Source organism: Lissotriton helveticus, chromosome 3_2, assembly GCF_964261635.1.
Source record: "Lissotriton helveticus chromosome 3_2, aLisHel1.1, whole genome shotgun sequence".
Taxonomy (NCBI): domain Eukaryota; kingdom Metazoa; phylum Chordata; class Amphibia; order Caudata; family Salamandridae; genus Lissotriton; species Lissotriton helveticus.
In genome coordinates, this window is record NC_136062.1 from 282,173,274 (window position 1) to 282,191,970 (window position 18,697).

Sequence of the window (18,697 nt, forward strand, 5' to 3'; positions counted from 1 at the left end):
CACTCCACTTGTGTGGGCAGTGGAGTGAAAACACGTGAGAAAAGCTGCACATGCGGTTATGCTGATCATCTTTAGGGGGTTTGTTCGTTGTTTTCCATTCCCTTCAAGAGATCATAACTAGCTCAGTGTCCTGATAGTGTGACCCTTTATCCCCAGTTTGCAAAGAGCCATGTCATCACTACATTCCTGAATTCCAAATGGTCTTGGATGTATTTTGTTTTTTCCAATGGAACTAGTTGGATTGGTGGGAAAGAATACGTTATTTTCTTGTAAATGTGATTTTCAAGCATTGAAATCTTTCACAGAATCAGATACCCACAAAACACTCCTGCACATCAACGCTTTGAATCCTGTGGGAAAGCAGGAATGACACAAAGGGTTTTTTATAAAGTTTAAGATATATATGTGCCTTGCAGCATGCTCTTATAAAATATTGCCTGTTTGGCAATAAAACAACAGTGTATCTAAATACATTTCTTTAAAAGCTCCATTCTGTACGAGCTTCTCAAAATTATCTTTTCATCTGTCTGTGCACTTGGCATAGACAGTTTTAGTGCACCATAGATTGTAGGAAGAGTTAATGTTAAAACAGGTGTTATTGTGTGCTTACTTTGTGATATTGTATGTTGAATAAGGACTCCAGTTTTATAAATAACACCTTGCTTGCGTTTAATTGTATTTATTTTTATCTGAATTAATTTTTTGATGGACTGTTTCAATATACATATGCTTCTATAGTATATGCATAAATTATTGCAAAGAGCATATCACCTACGATTTGTGTCAGGGGGCTAGCATAGTATCAATATACAATTGGTATATGCCTATAATATGTATTGTTGCCCTCGTGGCTGGCAAATCATCTTTTTCAGTCGTGGCTTCCTTTCGTTTGTTGCGGAGGTGTTAAGAATGAGTCGTGTATGGCCTGGAGGTCATCTCGGAGGTCTTAATGGGATTTCTGCACATTATGACCTCACACTCTCCATTGTTCTGGCTACTCTTCTCTTGGAGGCACAATTGGTTCTGTTGACCTCATTTGCGAAAGCTAATTATCACTAATAGCATTATGCCGTTTCCTTTCTGCACAGTCATTCAATCTCTATGGCATTTCTGTCAAATGTCTAAATCATGATTGTGCCATTGTGATAAGTATTACATATTGCTTATAATTGTGTGTGAGTTCCATACTATCAAGTCTACACATCTTAGTATGTTAGGTTGTATGTTTGGTAACAATTAGGTATTTCTCGAATGTTATCTGCTATTCTGTACAGTCAGGGGTTTAAAATTCTATTCATTCCTTTGCCTGTCCTCATGCTGAAATATACATGTGGGTGGACTCTGGAAACGTCAATACTGGGCCAGCACAGGAAGCGGTTTCAACAGAAATGCTTCACAGAGTTTACATCAGAAGGTACTGAAAGGAGGAAAGCCCATGACAACCTGACTTTTATCGGTTGGGTACAGAGAGCTTTAGTTTGTCATGTCAACACAACAGTATACAAAGAATGGCTTTGGGTCAGCTCCCTTTACGGCTTTTTTTGGTTTTTGCTTATGTGGATGTGTTGTTTACTTTTGGAGCAGCTCATGCATTTGATGGATGTTGACATGTTTACCATTTACATTTTTAATTAGTGCATAAAGTATTCTGGTTTTCCAGAAAAGGCAGACACTGTATGGCGGCGTGTTGCTGACAGCTGCGGAGTTTTCTTGTAATGGCATGCCACCTATTGCCACAACCCTAGCAATGCACGCTCTATACAGCTAGAAGGATGAACGTATGGGTTCCGGAGTAGCATGCTACTCGTCGAAACAGCGCTTCAACACCTCACCATGTGTAGCAAGCGCTATATAAAAGCAAACCTTATCCTTCTTCTATCCTTCTCAATCCAGATAACTGGCTAACATTTCCACCAGTCAATTACTTTCATATTTCACCATACTAATTCACCACTAATCCCTTATGGGTTCCGGAGTCGCATGCTACTCGCCGAAAAAGTGCTTCGATGCCACGTTTGGGGTAGTAAACACTTTATAAATGCAATTACAATAGAATATCACCTATTTTCCATTCAACTATAGGGCGCTTGTGGCCCCAGGATGTTGAAAGGTGGGTTGCTGTGCTAATTGGTGTGGGAGGCAGAGATCTATGTGAATGACAAACGAAACTAGTTCTCCCTGTAACGCCTCAATGTACGTTCTTCTTGCTCAACACTTGAAGTTTGGCATGCCTGTTCACCTTCCGTTCCTATGAAAGAGTACTTGTGGAAGCGCTTGCGAAGAATGAATGCTCTGATCCGACTGTAATTCTGGGTGTCCGTTGGACTCAATCTTGGTTTCACCCTGACACTGGTGTTGCATCAGTTCCAGGAACGAAGTGATCCACAGATGATACAGCTATTAACGGAACGTGCATGGCCCTTTGGAAAGGTATGAGTCACTTGGGCATGTATAGAAAGTTATGACCGAAGGCTTAGCTAAGAACAAACTAGTTTGTACAGCATTTTAAAATGGCTGACATACACATGTAAAGGGTTGCTCTAGTTGGATCTCCCCATTTTGTTTAAGGCCACTTTGATGAAAAGTTGCTGGTGTGTTTTGTTGCTGCTCCATGGATCATATTCTCAATTTTCACAGTGGGGTTCATTCTACTAAATGGTCTCCTTCTGGTCCTTCTCAAGTTTCCCAAATTAACTACAAGATTTAGTTCATTTCGTTGTAACTTAACCTTAATATAATGCCTTTTCGACAGTTGCTTATTCTGTGCATGTAAAAAAATCAGAAAGAACTCATTTGTCCCGCGTACACTGGGATAGTTTCTGTAACTTACTTATTTCGGTTACATTTACAGTTGTACGACGGTGCCTTATGATGTCGCTTCTTACCAATCATCCATTCACAAAACATTTAAACTGCCATTGTGACTGATGGCTGCCCTCGCCATTGTCCTTTATTTATGCCGATGTCCCAGGAAAATAGAGTTTCTCTGCACCATGCAAACACGCATTGGCAAAGCTAATGAATATGGCGCTAATGAGCTAACACATGCAAACGTCGTTTGTGTTTGCATTGGATATCAAATTAAAGCCATTCTGCACTACCTCAAGAATGCATGCTATGAAGCTACCTCAGGACACATCTACTACCTCATGTATCCACAGTACTCGTTGAATCCAGATTCCCTATGATTAAGACTCCTCTACTATTGCAATTTCTGAAATCACACTGTTGTAAAGTGCTCCGATACCCTCGGGTCAGGTCAACGCTATATAAAACTCCTAAAATAAAAAAATAACAAAATATATATATATTAGTTTGCAAAGGCTTATCTCTTTTCCCCTGAAGTTCCCCAGTGATGTTTAGATCGAGCCTACCAAACAGCAGAGCTGTCTGTTTGAAAAAGATCTCTTGACTGCTTACCAAAAACTTACAATGGCCTAAAAGCCCACCCATAGCTTACCATTGGTTGGTTGTATTGGCACTCTCATTGCCTTGCTGCTTATATCGTGGCTTACCTTGTCCATCTTGTGTTTGTCCTTCCCATGGAGCATAGCCACATTGCTTGTGTGCTTCTACTGCTCAGTTTTAGGGAACCACAGTTTTTATTTATGCTTAGGCACTCCATGAAAGTGCATATTTTTTCCAGTTGTTTCCCTTGTGTATCCCCCCCCCCCCCCCCCCCCCAGTTCTCCTTGTCGTACTGTCCCGTCCAGGTACTTTTCTGTCCTTCCCTCCATGTGCACTGTATAGCTTTCTCGCCCTGGTTCTTCTCTCCCCCAGGCTCTCTGTTACTCCCTCTCTTGCTTGTGTGCTTCTACCCATCCCCAGTGTTGCTCACTCTCACGTTTTGCTTTCCCCTACATACTGCCCATTTTATTCCTTTTTGCTTCCCGCATCACCAGCTTCTCTGTTGTCCCCCACCACCGAAATCCGTTTTTTTAAGGTAAATGTTTGCGGTTATTATGCTTAATTTGCTCTTTCATGAATGTAAAGTTCCATTATCACTGGTATAACTATTTGTGAACATTAGTGTGTATGTTTTATGATGAAGGCTTTATGAACAGTATCATTGTGCCTAAATGATAGTTCCTTGCAAATGTCCACGCACATTTATTATAATGTACGATGAATGGCGCCTATTCAGAAAGGCATTTTAGAGCACTTAAAGTGTATTCCTGTAGTACTTTGACAGACTCTTACATGCCTCTGTGTATTGGACCCAAAGAATCGAAACTGTGAATAAAATGGCACTATTCAGGGAATATTCATATATAATTTGTACAAATAGAAAAGACAGTGCCCTCTTTCCAATTTCACTGATAGGTAGTTGTATTATTTGGGGATGATTCACAAAAGCATGTCAGAGTACCTAAAAGAGTACTCCTGTAGTACTGCTGCCCGTACTCATAAAATGCTTTTGTGAATCGCCCCAATGTTTGCAAGTTGGAGCATCGGTGTTGCTCACAGAGGAATACCGTGTCTCCCACTTCTTTCGGCTCTTCCTTTGTTTCAGCTGATCTGGAATGAATGCTTATAGTTTCCAGCAAGACCAGCACTGGGGGGTTCACCAGAGCCCTTGCGCCTAGGCAGAGGTTCCTAGAATCCCCGGCTCCTCAAAACGAACCCCCTCACCATCACATTTGTAAAGCTGCCCTGTTTAGGATATAAAAGCTGATGCGGTCCTACCGCTCACTAATCATTTTCTGTAATTGGACCTGTTTGGACATTTGCTGCTGAATGGCACCTGTGCTGCCTACTTTGCCCTAGGATTAAGTCTGCAGCCCTGCTGAAGCTCTTCTTGGATGTCCTGCTGACCTAGGTTTGAACGCAGGGACGCAGGGACACCCCCCACTTAACCAGCTTCAGCGGGGGCTGTCTTGATGAAAGGGGTCCCACTCAGCATTGTTTATCAGCCTCTTCCGTCTGTGCTCATAAATAATGCTGATAGTTCATTAATGACTAAGGGGTGTGGGAAGTGGGCAGACAATCCCAGCAAACGAAAGAGAGAAAGAAGAAGGACAACATCACAACAATAGGGGAAACACAAAGGGACAAATAGAAACGGTAAACACGAGAGAAAGGTAAGAAAGAAAAAGTAACAATGAAAGGCACACGATGGGTAAATATCAGGAGGAAAAAAAGAAAAGGGGAGAAAGATAATGAAAGGAAAGAAAGAGAAAATGAAATAAAGGTAGGAGAAGGATAAAAAATGTGAATAGATGAGAGGAAGGATGAAAGAGCTGAAGGATTGATAGGTTATAGGGCAAATAAGTGGAAGGACGAGGAATAGACAGATGAGAAAAGTGAATAGAGGAATGGCGATAGTATGGATAGATGTCTATGTGGACATGTTGATGGGTGGATGTCTAAAAGGATGGATATATATATATTCATTAAAGAGCGAACGTAAGTCTCCTAAAGAAGGTAGGTTTTCCTTGCCTCACATGCTCGGTGTGAATAGAGGTTCAAGTGGGGATATTTTAATTTTCTGGCTACTTCCTTAGTTGAGCAGAAATCCCAGACAGCACTAGGCATCCCGGGAGCCCTATAAGAGCCTTATTTCAATGTAGCCCTCACCACAAGACTGAGGCAGGCTACTAAAGATTCTAAGTAGATGACTACAAGCTTTCTTAAACATTCAGGGAACCCCTCAAACCCATGACCATGAGATTGTCGCCGTCTGATCTATACTACTATTATAAAGAGAGAACTGTGAACCTTTGAGGCGGGTAAACTCAGGAACCACAGCACCAATCAAAACACCCAATACACCATTGGAAAGGGCAGGGTAAGCAGTTGGAAGTAGCGCCATGTCTGAGGTGGGCGTGTGCTTTAACGACGTTGAATGCAGTAGGCGTGTGACGGGGTCGGCCATTTTGGTAAAGTAAACCGGAGCGCAATGTGCGCAACAGCCACAGGGGCCCCTGACTCCTCCGTCACCTTTGGAGCACCAGACCCAGGTAGGTGCCGTTACGTGTCCGCAGCGAGGCGCTGAGTAGTGGAGGCAGGGCGGTGAAGTTTGGCGGTCTGTGCTGGGCCCCAGAGGCTGAGGAGCGGCGGCGCCCGCGGTGGGCTGAGGTAGGTGGGTGTGACCCGGTCTTTAGCCCACGGCTGCAGAGGTTGTTGGGGGCCTGGGATTCGGGCCGCAACCTGCTGCCGGAGGTCTGTACACACGGACCGTGGGCGGCTGCTTTGGGGCCCTGAAGGTGGCGGTTGCGCTCCGGGGAACTGCGCTGTGAGCCGCATTGCCTAGATACCTGACTCACAGTGCGGGCGGATCGTGAAGGCGAGAAATTTGCTGGGACTTAATAGCAGGCTGTTGGAGCAGCATTGAGGAGGTGATTTGTGCCCCACGTGCACTGCGCTTTGTAACCCCCTCCCGCTTTTGCTGCATTAAAGGTCCTCTGTTGATTGCGACTGAAATACCCACTGCAAGCTGTTGCTATATGTGGTGGGGCTCAAGTACCTGCAGTGAGGAGATCGCTGAATTACTAGGGGCTGAGACATTTGAGAGCATAAAATGCAGCATGTGGGTGTGACACACATACATATTACTAGGGGCTGAGACATTTGACAGCATAAAATGCAGCATGTGGGTGTGACACACATACATATTACTAGGGGCTGAGACATTTGAGAGCATAAAATGCCGCATGTGGGTGTGACACACATACATTTTCTACCCCGGACAACGTCGGGATGGGCTGCTAGTTGAAGTATAAACTGTTGCAAGTGTGAGAAAGCTCTACATCAACTTTGTTATTTTTGTCCTTTTTGTTACTCCCTTTTGACCTGCAGTTTGCTGCTCTTCAACACCCAGTTGGCAAGCCAGCTAGTTGGATCCAGGGAACTTTGTGGACTATTGTAGTTCATGGTTACTTGATACCAGTTGTCCAAGGCGCAGGCCTGGGAGGTAAATTCCGTTCCGCTCACGAAATTTGCATAATTTCGCGTTGTGCGGAGAACGCGCAATTGCCAAATATTCCGCGATCTGCGGCTTCGCAGATTTTATGCTTGTTCACGCTTTCAAAATGTGTGTTCGCGAGATATTTCCCCCGAGCACGCAAACAGCATTCACGAACAGGAAAAAAGCATCGGGCGGAACAAGCAATTCCAAGTGTTCACGGAATTTCTGCATGCTCGCGGAGATTTTTTACCATTTTGCAGAGTTTAGCGTAGCACGACTACGCAAATTCCGCCCACCCCTACTAAGGTGCCCCTTTGTACATGCACAATCTTTGAAACTCTGGTGGGTATTTAAAGTTTGGCTGCGTGGAAGCACCACTAAAGTCACGGTTCTCCCACAATATTTAGACTCATGGTGTGGGGGTTCAGACGGCAGAATATCAGCTGCCTCCACCATTGATTGTAAACCTCTAACATACTGGCACGTCACCCAGAGGGCCCTCAGGTCACAGTGCTATCATAGCATTTCCCTGCCCAGGACTTCCATACAACAAATTACTTTTTTTGCTTTTCAAGAAGGAATTCCCGCCCTGAGAGTTTATGTTTGAAAAACAGAAGGCTTTTCTGAGCTGGTGTATCAAACATGGTGCCCGCTTGGTAAAGCTTCTGCCTTCATTGGAGCTGGCATAATGCCAGCTGCACTGGTGGACAGGCATCTCTACCTGCATAGTAGGGATTTACGGCCTACCGTCATGACTGGTTGTTGTCCACCAGGGGAGCTCCACGGTTTTGCAAACACTACAGCTTAGCAGATATTAAAATGCATCACAAAGATTGAATAGTGTGCATAACTAGGGTTCCTGGTTTTTTATGACTGTGTTATGGTCAAACATCTCATTTCACTGCTGCCTGGAAGTCACACATGGCTATCATTCTCATTGTGAGATTAGCAGCACCTTGTATCATCTTGTGTATTAAATTGGTATTGTGTTTAATAATACGATTTGTGGTGTCTTTTGTGTTTTCTATTCAGTTGGCTTTACTAGTTTGTTCCGTGAATTTATTTAAGATGTGACATTTTATGTGAAGTGTTGGGAGCACATGACTTTGGCTGGACATTTATAATTTATTGTTGCTTTGATAACCATGTTGCACTGTCCCGAGGCTCACCCCACACACCTTCACTTGCATTAAGCCTCGCACTGCTCATCCACAAGAGAGTAAATGTCACTTAACTTGGGCCCACTTTCTGTTGTGGTCTCCTGAGCTGTGGTTACCAGGAGCCATTCGTTCCCCTCCCTGGGGAGACCTCAATACCTCCTTTAAATGCCCACTCCAGAGAATCCAGCCTGACCGGTACAGCATAACTTTTTGGTGGAGGTTAACCAAAAACCTCAGATTTTTCATAAAATGTTTGACATAACAAGTTGTTCTCAGCAGCTATATTTAACTCTACTTATTAGAGTCCGGTAGGCGATCTTGAGTTATTGCACAGAAGAGACATCACGTTTACATAATGTTAAGCACCTGGATAACCTCCTGGGCGATAATAGCTCTACAAATAGCCGTTCCTAACAAATGCTATGGAAACTTACAAGGGAAACTGAATTGCCTGCAATGGTCAAGATGGTGGTAGTGGTGAACTCAGAACTAGCTTGTTTATAGACATTTTCTGAATATGAGGATAAAAAGAGGTGAGAGAGCGCAAACTGACCTAAATGTATGAGTGCATCACACTTACCTGTAGTAAGCATAAATCATGAGGAGAAATGCCATGAGTGCTAATAGTATCTGAAATTATATTCTGAATGTATAGCTAATGTAGAGATTTAAGTAGAAGTGGAACTAATACAGAAATGTGTGACACTATATGGTTTTATTAGATGTGATTATTCCTGAATTCATGTCGTGTAGCTGCTAAAATGTAAGATGGCATGTGGTAAAACGCAGAATGTGGTAGGCCTCAGGGCCAAAGCTAGAAAGTGTTTCTTTTCACGACATAGATTGAAATAATGTTTTGGCCATTGCATTAATGGGCCATGATTTATAGATGTGTTTACTGAATAATAGAATAAGAGTATTAACATGCTTTAATTAATGAAGAAGTTGAATGCTATAATCATTATGAGAAATGCTGTGGGCCTGAATTATTTTAAACATTGATTTATACGTACATGTCTGGGCTGAGAAATGTTGCAAGCCTTTTTGGAAGTCTATGAGAGTTGGGTTCTTGGCTGCAGATATCTGTCTGCAAAGGAAAAGGGGGGATCCAATTATAAATGAATGAATAGAGGTCTGTTCAGTAGACGGCCCAGACATGGAGGAGGGTTCCGGAATGTTTAAGGGGTATCAGCGGGCCGGAGAAGAGTCTGAGAAGCAAGGTCAACTCCAACGTACGAGGCCCAATACAAAGCAGCATGGAAAAAGCCAGAAGCTACACCACGTGAGAGGCGTCTCACGAGGGGCGTCTCAAATGTTGTTGACTGTTTTGTATTAGGGACAGCACCCCTGGGTGGAGTTAGAGCAGATACCTGAGGACCCTTTAGAGAGCGGATGGGTAGGCAGAGAGGGGTCATGACTGGAGAACTATAGGTTTTCACCAAGAGACTTAGAGTGAGTGACTTCCCTTGGGGGTCATTCACTGCTGACACCTTCGTTAGGTTGGGATTTGGTTAAGTAGGGATACCATCTAGAGCAGGGTAGGGACAGCCTAACCTGTGTGTTTTCCTCCAACTTAAATGAAGGAGAGATATGCGTCAATGCTGATAGCTTTATTATTCTTAGAACTTGTGTTAGTGATTTCCGTTGCTCGTTTGAGGGCTTTCAGAGAGCACATGTATGTAGTTGGACCTGTGTATCTCGTGAATCTCATTCTGAGATGCCTGTATTTGCAGCTTATCATATCTTTACAATAAACTTTTGAAAGCTAGAAGTTGTTTGTGATCTTTGGGAGCAGAGTCCTTTATTGGGTGAACTAACTTGCAGAGAGGTGCACTTTCTTTCCTCAAAGACAGGCAACAAAGGTTCAGTCGACCAGATCGAGGTTTAGATCAATAGTGGTAAAGTATCGATCAAAATCTCGCCCTTCCAGTTGGTAGCTATAGAGGATGGTTGCCTTCTTGAGGACGGTGACCTAGGCCAGGTTAGCTTACCCCAAGGCCCCTAGAAATCGATGATCGGAAGAACCGCCCGCTGAAGAAGATCCGGATGACGTGAGACAGAAAAAGCAGCAGTATCGGTCGAGAGTGAGTATAAAGGGTCATGCGTGTTAGATTGCGGTGTTTTTGTATTGTATCTATGTTGTAATGTCTGGCGGAGTTGAATGTCTGTAGAGTGACTGTGGAACAGGTTGTGAGCGCGCGCAACCGGTGGAAATCTTAAGTTCAAGGAGAGCTTAAGTGGTTCGGGTGTATCGGACACCCAGAGTAATTGTCAAATAGTGTGAAGGGGGTCATGAGGTACCATTGATCACCCGAAAGACCGAGATAGGGGGAACGTAAGAGTGAGTGCGTGAGTAACGGACGCTGGTCGGAGGTTACTGTGTGTGTAAGCAACCTATCAGAGAGACGATAGACATTTCGTCAGTTGTGTTGACAATTACATATAGACTGTGGACGTACAGTCGAGGGAAGTGACCGCTTGGTCGGAAGTAGTCATTTTTCGGTGTATGAATGGGACGCATGCATGACCGGGAGACGAGTTGAGAAAGGAGGGGTGCTGCTGCGAAGCGGAGAAAAGTGACGTCAGGTAGTGTCGCGCAGTGATTGGCTGACCGAAGAAAGACTGTGCCGTGATAGGCCAGCTAGAAAAGACGTCAGAAAGTGTCGCGACGTGATTGGCCGACCGGAGAAAGACCGCGCTGCGATAGGCCAAGCTAGCAAAGCCGCGACAGGATTGGTGGATTGTCATCAGGAAGTAAACAGAGTAGCGAGGCTGGATATTGTGCGCATAATTATGAAGTGTTTTAAATGGCTGAGAGCGGTGTTTAAAAAAGAGAAGCGGGGATCATATGAGGGGGAAGAAGCCCCGCCGGAGGGTACGCCAGCTCGTTACATGGCAGTGAATGTTGGGCTGCATACGATCCTTTGGATATCAGAGTGGAGTAAGATTACTGAAGGAAATGAGGAACTGACGTTCCCGAAGTACGGGACGTTCAGATTAGAGGTGTTACATCGATTAAAATCAGTCATGACCTCAATGAGACCCTTGCCTAGACCGACCCAGTTTGAAGCTCTTGAAGCATGGATTAGGGCAGCGCATGAAAAGAATATGAACAGACGACAAGAAAGGGTGAAACGATCGGTAAGGGCAGTGCAGGATGCCAGGTGGGATGCGGATGCTAAAAGATGGAGAGTGCATAACATGGAAGTAAATAAACTGTATCCAGTGTTAGAGGTGCCCGTAAATAAAAGCCCCCTAGAAGAAGATGATGAGAGCGAAACAGAGGACAGCCTGATAAACAGATTATTGACAGACAGGCCACCCCCGTATAATAGAGCAGGGGGAGAGGTCGAGCATACTGAAGGAGAAAAGGGGGGCAATGCAGGAGAGCATAGACCGCTTCCCAGTTCAGAGTGGGATCCTGAGGCAAAGAAAGAGCTGTCCCAGCCTAGTCAGGTGCAACAGGTAGTCGGGAGGTTTGTGGTACAAAGAGCGCCGGAAACGGAGTGCGCCACATCCTACAGATTACCAGATGCACTACAGGTACCTGTTACCATAGGTCCTATAATATCGATATATGACCAAGAAAGAGCAAGAGGGGAAGAACGGGTACGGAAGGACAGAGAAAGAGCAGAGAAGGCAAGGAGGAACGATACGATCAATTCCCCAAGTCAGATGCCGATACCGAGAGAGTGGAGCACCCCGATGCACACAGCAGGGGACCCAGGAGGGGATCCTGGGGGCCCTAGATGGCCAGTGGATCTGAGGGGATCTGGACGAAAATCCTTTCAAGAGCTAAACGAGTACATGAAGAAGTGGGATGAGGCAGTGGAGGCTCACAAGAGCATCATAGCTGCAGAAGCTGAAAGGGAAAGTCAGGACAGCAGAGCTCGGACTCACTGCGGGGCTGGGGAGAGCAGCCCGGAGTGGGACTGTAGAGAGAGGGATAGTAGGGGAGTCACCCATTGGGCCCGGAGTGGGAATAGAACAGATCTGGAAAACGGGGGCCCCGGGAGTGGAGGGGTGGCGTGCCCAATACTCAGTGAAGGGGAGAGGAGAGCGCAAGAGTACAGAAACAGCTTTAAGTGTCCACACTGTGTGCCCGGCAATAGAGAACAGAATGAGAGTTGTGAGAGGTCGCACCATAGTCCCTGTGATGACGGAAATGAGCGCAGCCCAGGGAATATGGGGAACCAGGAAGGATCGTATCGGATACTGAGCGATACTAGGCAAAGGGAGAGTAGCGACCAGAGGGAAAATAACAGAGAGGCGTACGGTGAAAGGAGAGAAGCAGAAGAGAGTGGGCAGAGTAAGAGTGGGGGTAACAGGCCCGTGTTCCATCACCTTCCAAGATCGGATGGCCGAGCATGGGACCTGGAGAGATGGGAGCAAGGGAGAGTACTCATTAACTCTCCCGAGCCCAAACGTAGAGCTCGAAGTTGGGATGGTAGGGAGACCAGTGAGCCCCCTTCGAAAGACATATTGCGAGCTGAGATAAAAGCTAAGAGACTCGATGTCGCCAGCTTAAGGTCAGACCTGGATGACATGATAGATGGTACCCTGCCTTTAGAAAGAATGGAAATGTATGAGCAGGATGAAATACTGTATATGGCAAAGGATATCACTCGAAAGGCGAGAGCAATCCATGAGAAGTTAGTCGAACTAGCAGGCAAATATATGGTGGATCTGTCAAGAACCAAAGCATTACAGGGTAACCACAGGCTACATTACACAGATCAAGACCTAGATGAGAGGAGAACGATTGGGCTGAAAACGCATATAAGGGAACTGATCACTGGAATAAGGACATGGAGGGCACTAGATAAGTGGGAAGAAAGGTGGTCCAAGAAAGGGACCGGTAGGAGAAGCACGCTTGGGACGACACCAGGAAGGCTGCAGGGAATAGAAGCATACCCTTTGCGTGAAGTCGCCAATGGGAACTATGTGCATGTCCCTTGGAGTAGGGGAGATTTAGCTGCTTTTACCACCTCCTTCCCCAAATTGCGGGAAAACCCGGTGGAGTGGTACAAGCAAGTTGAGAGATTTGTAAAAATCTCAAAGGTCCTATGGATAGATCTGAACACGCTGTTCGACATTGTAGTACCAGGAGATCTGTGGACAGCATGCAAGGTTAGCGCTGAGTGGCCCACAACGGAGCCAGAGAGAGATGCTAAGACTAATGGGCCGTCCGAGATTGTGATGGCAAAATTCGAGAGAGTGATGAATTGGCTGAAGGAGAAAGTGCCAATGCAAGACATAGATTGGGTCAGAATAGACCGAACCAGACAGGAACCCAAAGAGACCGTCCACGAATATTACGAGAGATTACTGAAGGCGTTTAAACAGTATAGCGGCCTGGATGTAATGGATCCAAAAGACATAGGGCAATTCGTGTCCAAGTTCGTCCTGGGACTGAGACCGGATATTAGTTTAATGATTCAGCAACACTCGATTTGTTGGCAAAGTAAACCCCTAGACGAAATACTGAGGTATGCCAGGTACTGCTGTGATGAGATAGACTCCAAGGCTAAGAAACTAAAAGAAAAGTTGATGGTGGTACAGATGCAGGCAGCAGGAAAGGGAGGACGGTCAGTACAACAGCGAAACAGACGACGCTACAGAAGGAGAAAGTAGCTGGGAGTACGAGTCAGACACTGACAAGTCTGACAGAGAGCGAGAACAGACAAGAAGGAGAAGGAGTAGAAGGGCACGTGGAGAAGCTAATTGGCCGCAAAGAAGGAGTTCTAGCCTGAGGTCAACTCCAGAGGTAACCCTTCCTCCGATATCAGAAGACTCAGACCCGGAAGAAGGTGCTCAGGGCGCTGAAGCACCGGACCGAAGAAGGTCGAGAAGAGTGCGTGTGCCTAACAGAAGATACTCCACTCCTGAGTGGACATATCTGGCGACAAATGTCTGTGAAACAGGAGACAGGGAGGATTCGAGCGGTGGTGGTGTCCAGTTCTGAGCCCATCGTCACCGTGGAAATACGACTGTTGGTACCCGGAGTCGAACAAGAAGGGTCACTAACATTCATGCTCCCCAGACCTCCCCGCCTCAGCAAGTTAAAACACATGTTTCTTTCAGAATTGCAATTCCCCGACTTTGGTACAACGATAACAGCACATGAAGAGCACAATCTTCGTTTGGAAATACTGAACTTTGCTATCGAAGCTGCAGGAACAGGCTTGATAGTAGACTGTTAAAGGACTTTGTAAATAAAGTGAACAGAAAAAAGAAGATTACCTAGCGCCCAGGAAGCAGAGAATTTTAGGGAACTTCCCTTGAGTTGATGGAGAAGGGCTAGGGTTGTCTTTATTGAACTGTTAAAGGACTTTTGCGAAAAAGGTTGTCAGCTTCCAGTTGTGTGGATTCTAAAGACAAAAAAAAAAAAAAAAAAAGAGACTGTAAAGGAACGAGAGGAAAAGAACTTTTTGCTAAGATAAGAGAGAGCCATATTGTCTGACGAAATGGAGGCCGGCACCCAGAACCGCAGAGCTAAATGTATAATAGGTACACTAATAGTAGGAGTGATAATATTAATAGCTTTAGTGGTAACAATTTCTTATGTAAAGGGACATGAGGAAGAGGCGAAGGTAACTGATGTGAAATCTGTAGAAACGCTTACACCCACTGTTGCTGGTGAGAAAAGGGAAAACATTCAAGAGAAAGCGTTATTAGCTGCAGAAGCCCGCAGGTTACACGTAGATGAGTCCCAAGGAGACTTTAGGTCAAATGCTTATGCTAAACTCTTATATGAATACGTGGATGCCATGGAGGTTAAGGACTGTTATGTCTGCATGCAGTTGCCGGCGTCTGTAGATGAAGGCATTAGATACCATCACCTCCCGCTGACATATGGCATTACATGTAGCTTATTGCTTAGTATATTTTATGAGAGAGATAGTTTTGAATACTATTTCTCCAACTATGATTCAGTGTTGCCAGAAGTCCCAAATTATAAGCAGATGAACAAATGGGACTACTGGAAGAGTGAAGACAGATTGGCCAAATTCTTCATTCCTTGGATTACCTTAGATACTTCACATGCCCGTAGAAATAACCTGACATGCAAGGTGTCAGAAGTCGAGAAGAAATTCATAGGGCAGGTGGATGATCGTTACAGGAGACAAAAGATTTTGAAAAAATCAGGACAATGGAAAACAGATTGGACCGAGGAAGAGAAGGCGCACAAGAGAAAGGGTAGTAGTGGTCCAATAGCTTTAGATAAGACGCAGAGAGGAAAGCTATGTCTTCACCGAGCCAAAACGTATTATGAAAATGTATACGTGGGAGAAGTCGACTGTGAACATGCTTTCAATATAGAGTACTATACTAAGGATTTCCTGAAGGGAATGCAAGTGATTCCAAATGTGTATTTTGTATGTGGAAGAAATGCCTACGTGAGACTACCTGACAACTGGTATGGATCATGTTACCTAGCAATTGTCTTCCCCAAAATATATCATGCACAAGACTTAGTGATCATCGAGGGCAAGACATCATCAAGGGGAAAGAGAGATGTAGGAGATGCAGAAATGGTTGGAGATGTCTTTGGAGCTATGTTCCCTCTTTTGGGAGTAATCCTTAATGATGTTAAAATTAGACGACTGGCAACAGTTGTCGACAGGTTGTCTGCCAGCACTGCTCAGTCCTTAATGCTGGTAGAAGGAGAGATGCAATCGATAAGGGCTATGGTTCTTCAGAACCGTCTTGCGTTAGATGTCCTACTAGCAAAAGAGGGCGGAGTCTGTAAGGCTTTGAAGGTCCAGGAATGTTGTACTTACATTCCAGACAATTCAAAGCCCCTTGAGAAAGTTATTAGGAACATAACTAATATTCACAAGGAGATCGAAGACTTGAGTAGAGAAAATGTCTGGGAAAAGGTGGGCCACGGAATGAGTGAAGTTGGAGGGTGGATTTCCACCATAGGCAAAAGCTTTGTGTGGTATATACTAAAACCTATCATCATAATATTGATCTGTGGGATTATATTGTGGGGATTGGTGAGGGTATTCAAATGGTACAGAGCAAGAAGGTCAGAAAGGGCCCAAAGAGAACAGCTGCAGAGATTGGCTGCCATACAAGATAATCAGTACAGGAGTCTGAGGGCTCTGGAAGCGCAGAGACAAATCATGCCAGCAATAACTGCAGTTTAAATGTTAGTGATGACCCCGAGAGGTCATCAAAGGGGGGAACTGAGAGAGCGCAAACTGACCTAAATGTATGAGTGCATCACACTTACCTGTAGTAAGCATAAATCATGAGGAGAAATGCCATGAGTGCTAATAGTATCTGAAATTATATTCTGAATGTATAGCTAATGTAGAGATTTAAGTAGAAGTGGAACTAATACAGAAATGTGTGACACTATATGGTTTTATTAGATGTGATTATTCCTGAATTCATGTCGTGTAGCTGCTAAAATGTAAGATGGCATGTGGTAAAACGCAGAATGTGGTAGGCCTCAGGGCCAAAGCTAGAAAGTGTTTCTTTTCACGACATAGATTGAAATAATGTTTTGGCCATTGCATTAATGGGCCATGATTTATAGATGTGTTTACTGAATAATAGAATAAGAGTATTAACATGCTTTAATTAATGAAGAAGTTGAATGCTATAATCATTATGAGAAATGCTGTGGGCCTGAATTATTTTAAACATTGATTTATACGTACATGTCTGGGCTGAGAAATGTTGCAAGCCTTTTTGGAAGTCTATGAGAGTTGGGTTCTTGGCTGCAGATATCTGTCTGCAAAGGAAAAGGGGGGATCCAATTATAAATGAATGAATAGAGGTCTGTTCAGTAGACGGCCCAGACATGGAGGAGGGTTCCGGAATGTTTAAGGGGTATCAGCGGGCCGGAGAAGAGTCTGAGAAGCAAGGTCAACTCCAACGTACGAGGCCCAATACAAAGCAGCATGGAAAAAGCCAGAAGCTACACCACGTGAGAGGCGTCTCACGAGGGGCGTCTCAAATGTTGTTGACTGTTTTGTATTAGGGACAGCACCCCTGGGTGGAGTTAGAGCAGATACCTGAGGACCCTTTAGAGAGCGGATGGGTAGGCAGAGAGGGGTCATGACTGGAGAACTATAGGTTTTCACCAAGAGACTTAGAGTGAGTGACTTCCCTTGGGGGTCATTCACTGCTGACACCTTCGTTAGGTTGGGATTTGGTTAAGTAGGGATACCATCTTGAGCAGGGTAGGGACAGCCTAACCTGTGTGTTTTCCTCCAACTTAAATGAAGGAGAGATATGCGTCAATGCTGATAGCTTTATTATTCTTAGAACTTGTGTTAGTGATTTCCGTTGCTCGTTTGAGGGCTTTCAGAGAGCACATGTATGTAGTTGGACCTGTGTATCTCGTGAATCTCATTCTGAGATGCCTGTATTTGCAGCTTATCATATCTTTACAATAAACTTTTGAAAGCTAGAAGTTGTTTGTGATCTTTGGGAGCAGAGTCCTTTATTGGGTGAACTAACTTGCAGAGAGGTGCACTTTCTTTCCTCAAAGACAGGCAACAAAGGTTCAGTCGACCAGATCGAGGTTTAGATCAATAGTGGTAAAGTATCGATCAAAATCTCGCCCTTCCAGTGGCGTGAAGAGGGCCGCAGTTTCCAGACCCAGAGAGTTGGCTTTAAGTGGAAAGGTCTTACACAAGTGGCACGTGGTTAGAGAATGAACAGTATCGTTGAGGTGCGTAGCCTGACTTTGAACTGCTGTGCAACAGAAAATGCAGACCGGCAACAATGACTTTCTTGCCAGAACAAATTTTAAAGTAAGTGTCTCTCTGTGACTAGGAGCTGGCTAAATAGACTGTTGTCTGGATGTTAGAAATTATAGTAACAAAGTAAATGACAATTAGTGGGGTACATTACCATGAATCACATTATTAACAGGCATAAGAGTTAGCCATACGAGTTAGCCAAACGGTACAATCTTACATTGAAATGAAATTCCAAAGAATATTAGATCTCCAATGATGCTTCTTAGCTTGCGGCCCTTTATTTCTCCTGTGCGTATTTATAACATCTAAAGAGAACCAACAGGTATTTCATCCACTAGACTTATTCAAGGTTGCAGGAAATTTAAGTTCTATTATTTATTTTGTTTGCTCAAAACAACCATAAGCTACACAGTTATACACCAGAGGCCGACAACCAGTGTGAGCGGACTGAAGTCCTACACTGGCCTCGGAAGTTATGTAAAATAATTATTGCGAACCACTCTATAGGTGTAAGCTTGCACCACCACTCTAACGCCCATTTCTTCTATGGTTAACATATAGAAGTGAGGTCGAAAAGAGAGGGGCAGAAATGAAGTGAGTGGCTCGGACATGCCTCGCTGTATTTTCTACCCCCCTTTATTCTGTGGCATTCACTTGCCAGTTCTGTTGTTTGTATGATGTTCCATCTCATCCCTAGATTTCATATGGAACACCAACATGATGAGACCTGCAGCCAGAAATATTCCATCAGGAGGAACTGTTCATAGGTGGGGTTAATGATGGAGATCTTCGTTCCTGGGCCACTGTTTATCCTTGACCTTCACTACCGCATCATTACTCCGTTTGCTTTCTCCCACATTACCCTTCTCGACACCTCCTTCCTTGCCCACCCTTCCCTTACTTGA

The 18,697-nt window shown here is 44.6% G+C and overlaps 1 protein-coding gene across 1 annotated transcript in view; it reads left to right on the forward strand.

The window, feature by feature from the left end:
* CHRNB4 (cholinergic receptor nicotinic beta 4 subunit) overlaps positions 1–18,697 on the forward strand; it is a 259,819-nt gene that overhangs the window by 59,651 nt on the left and 181,471 nt on the right. The window lies entirely within an intron of this gene.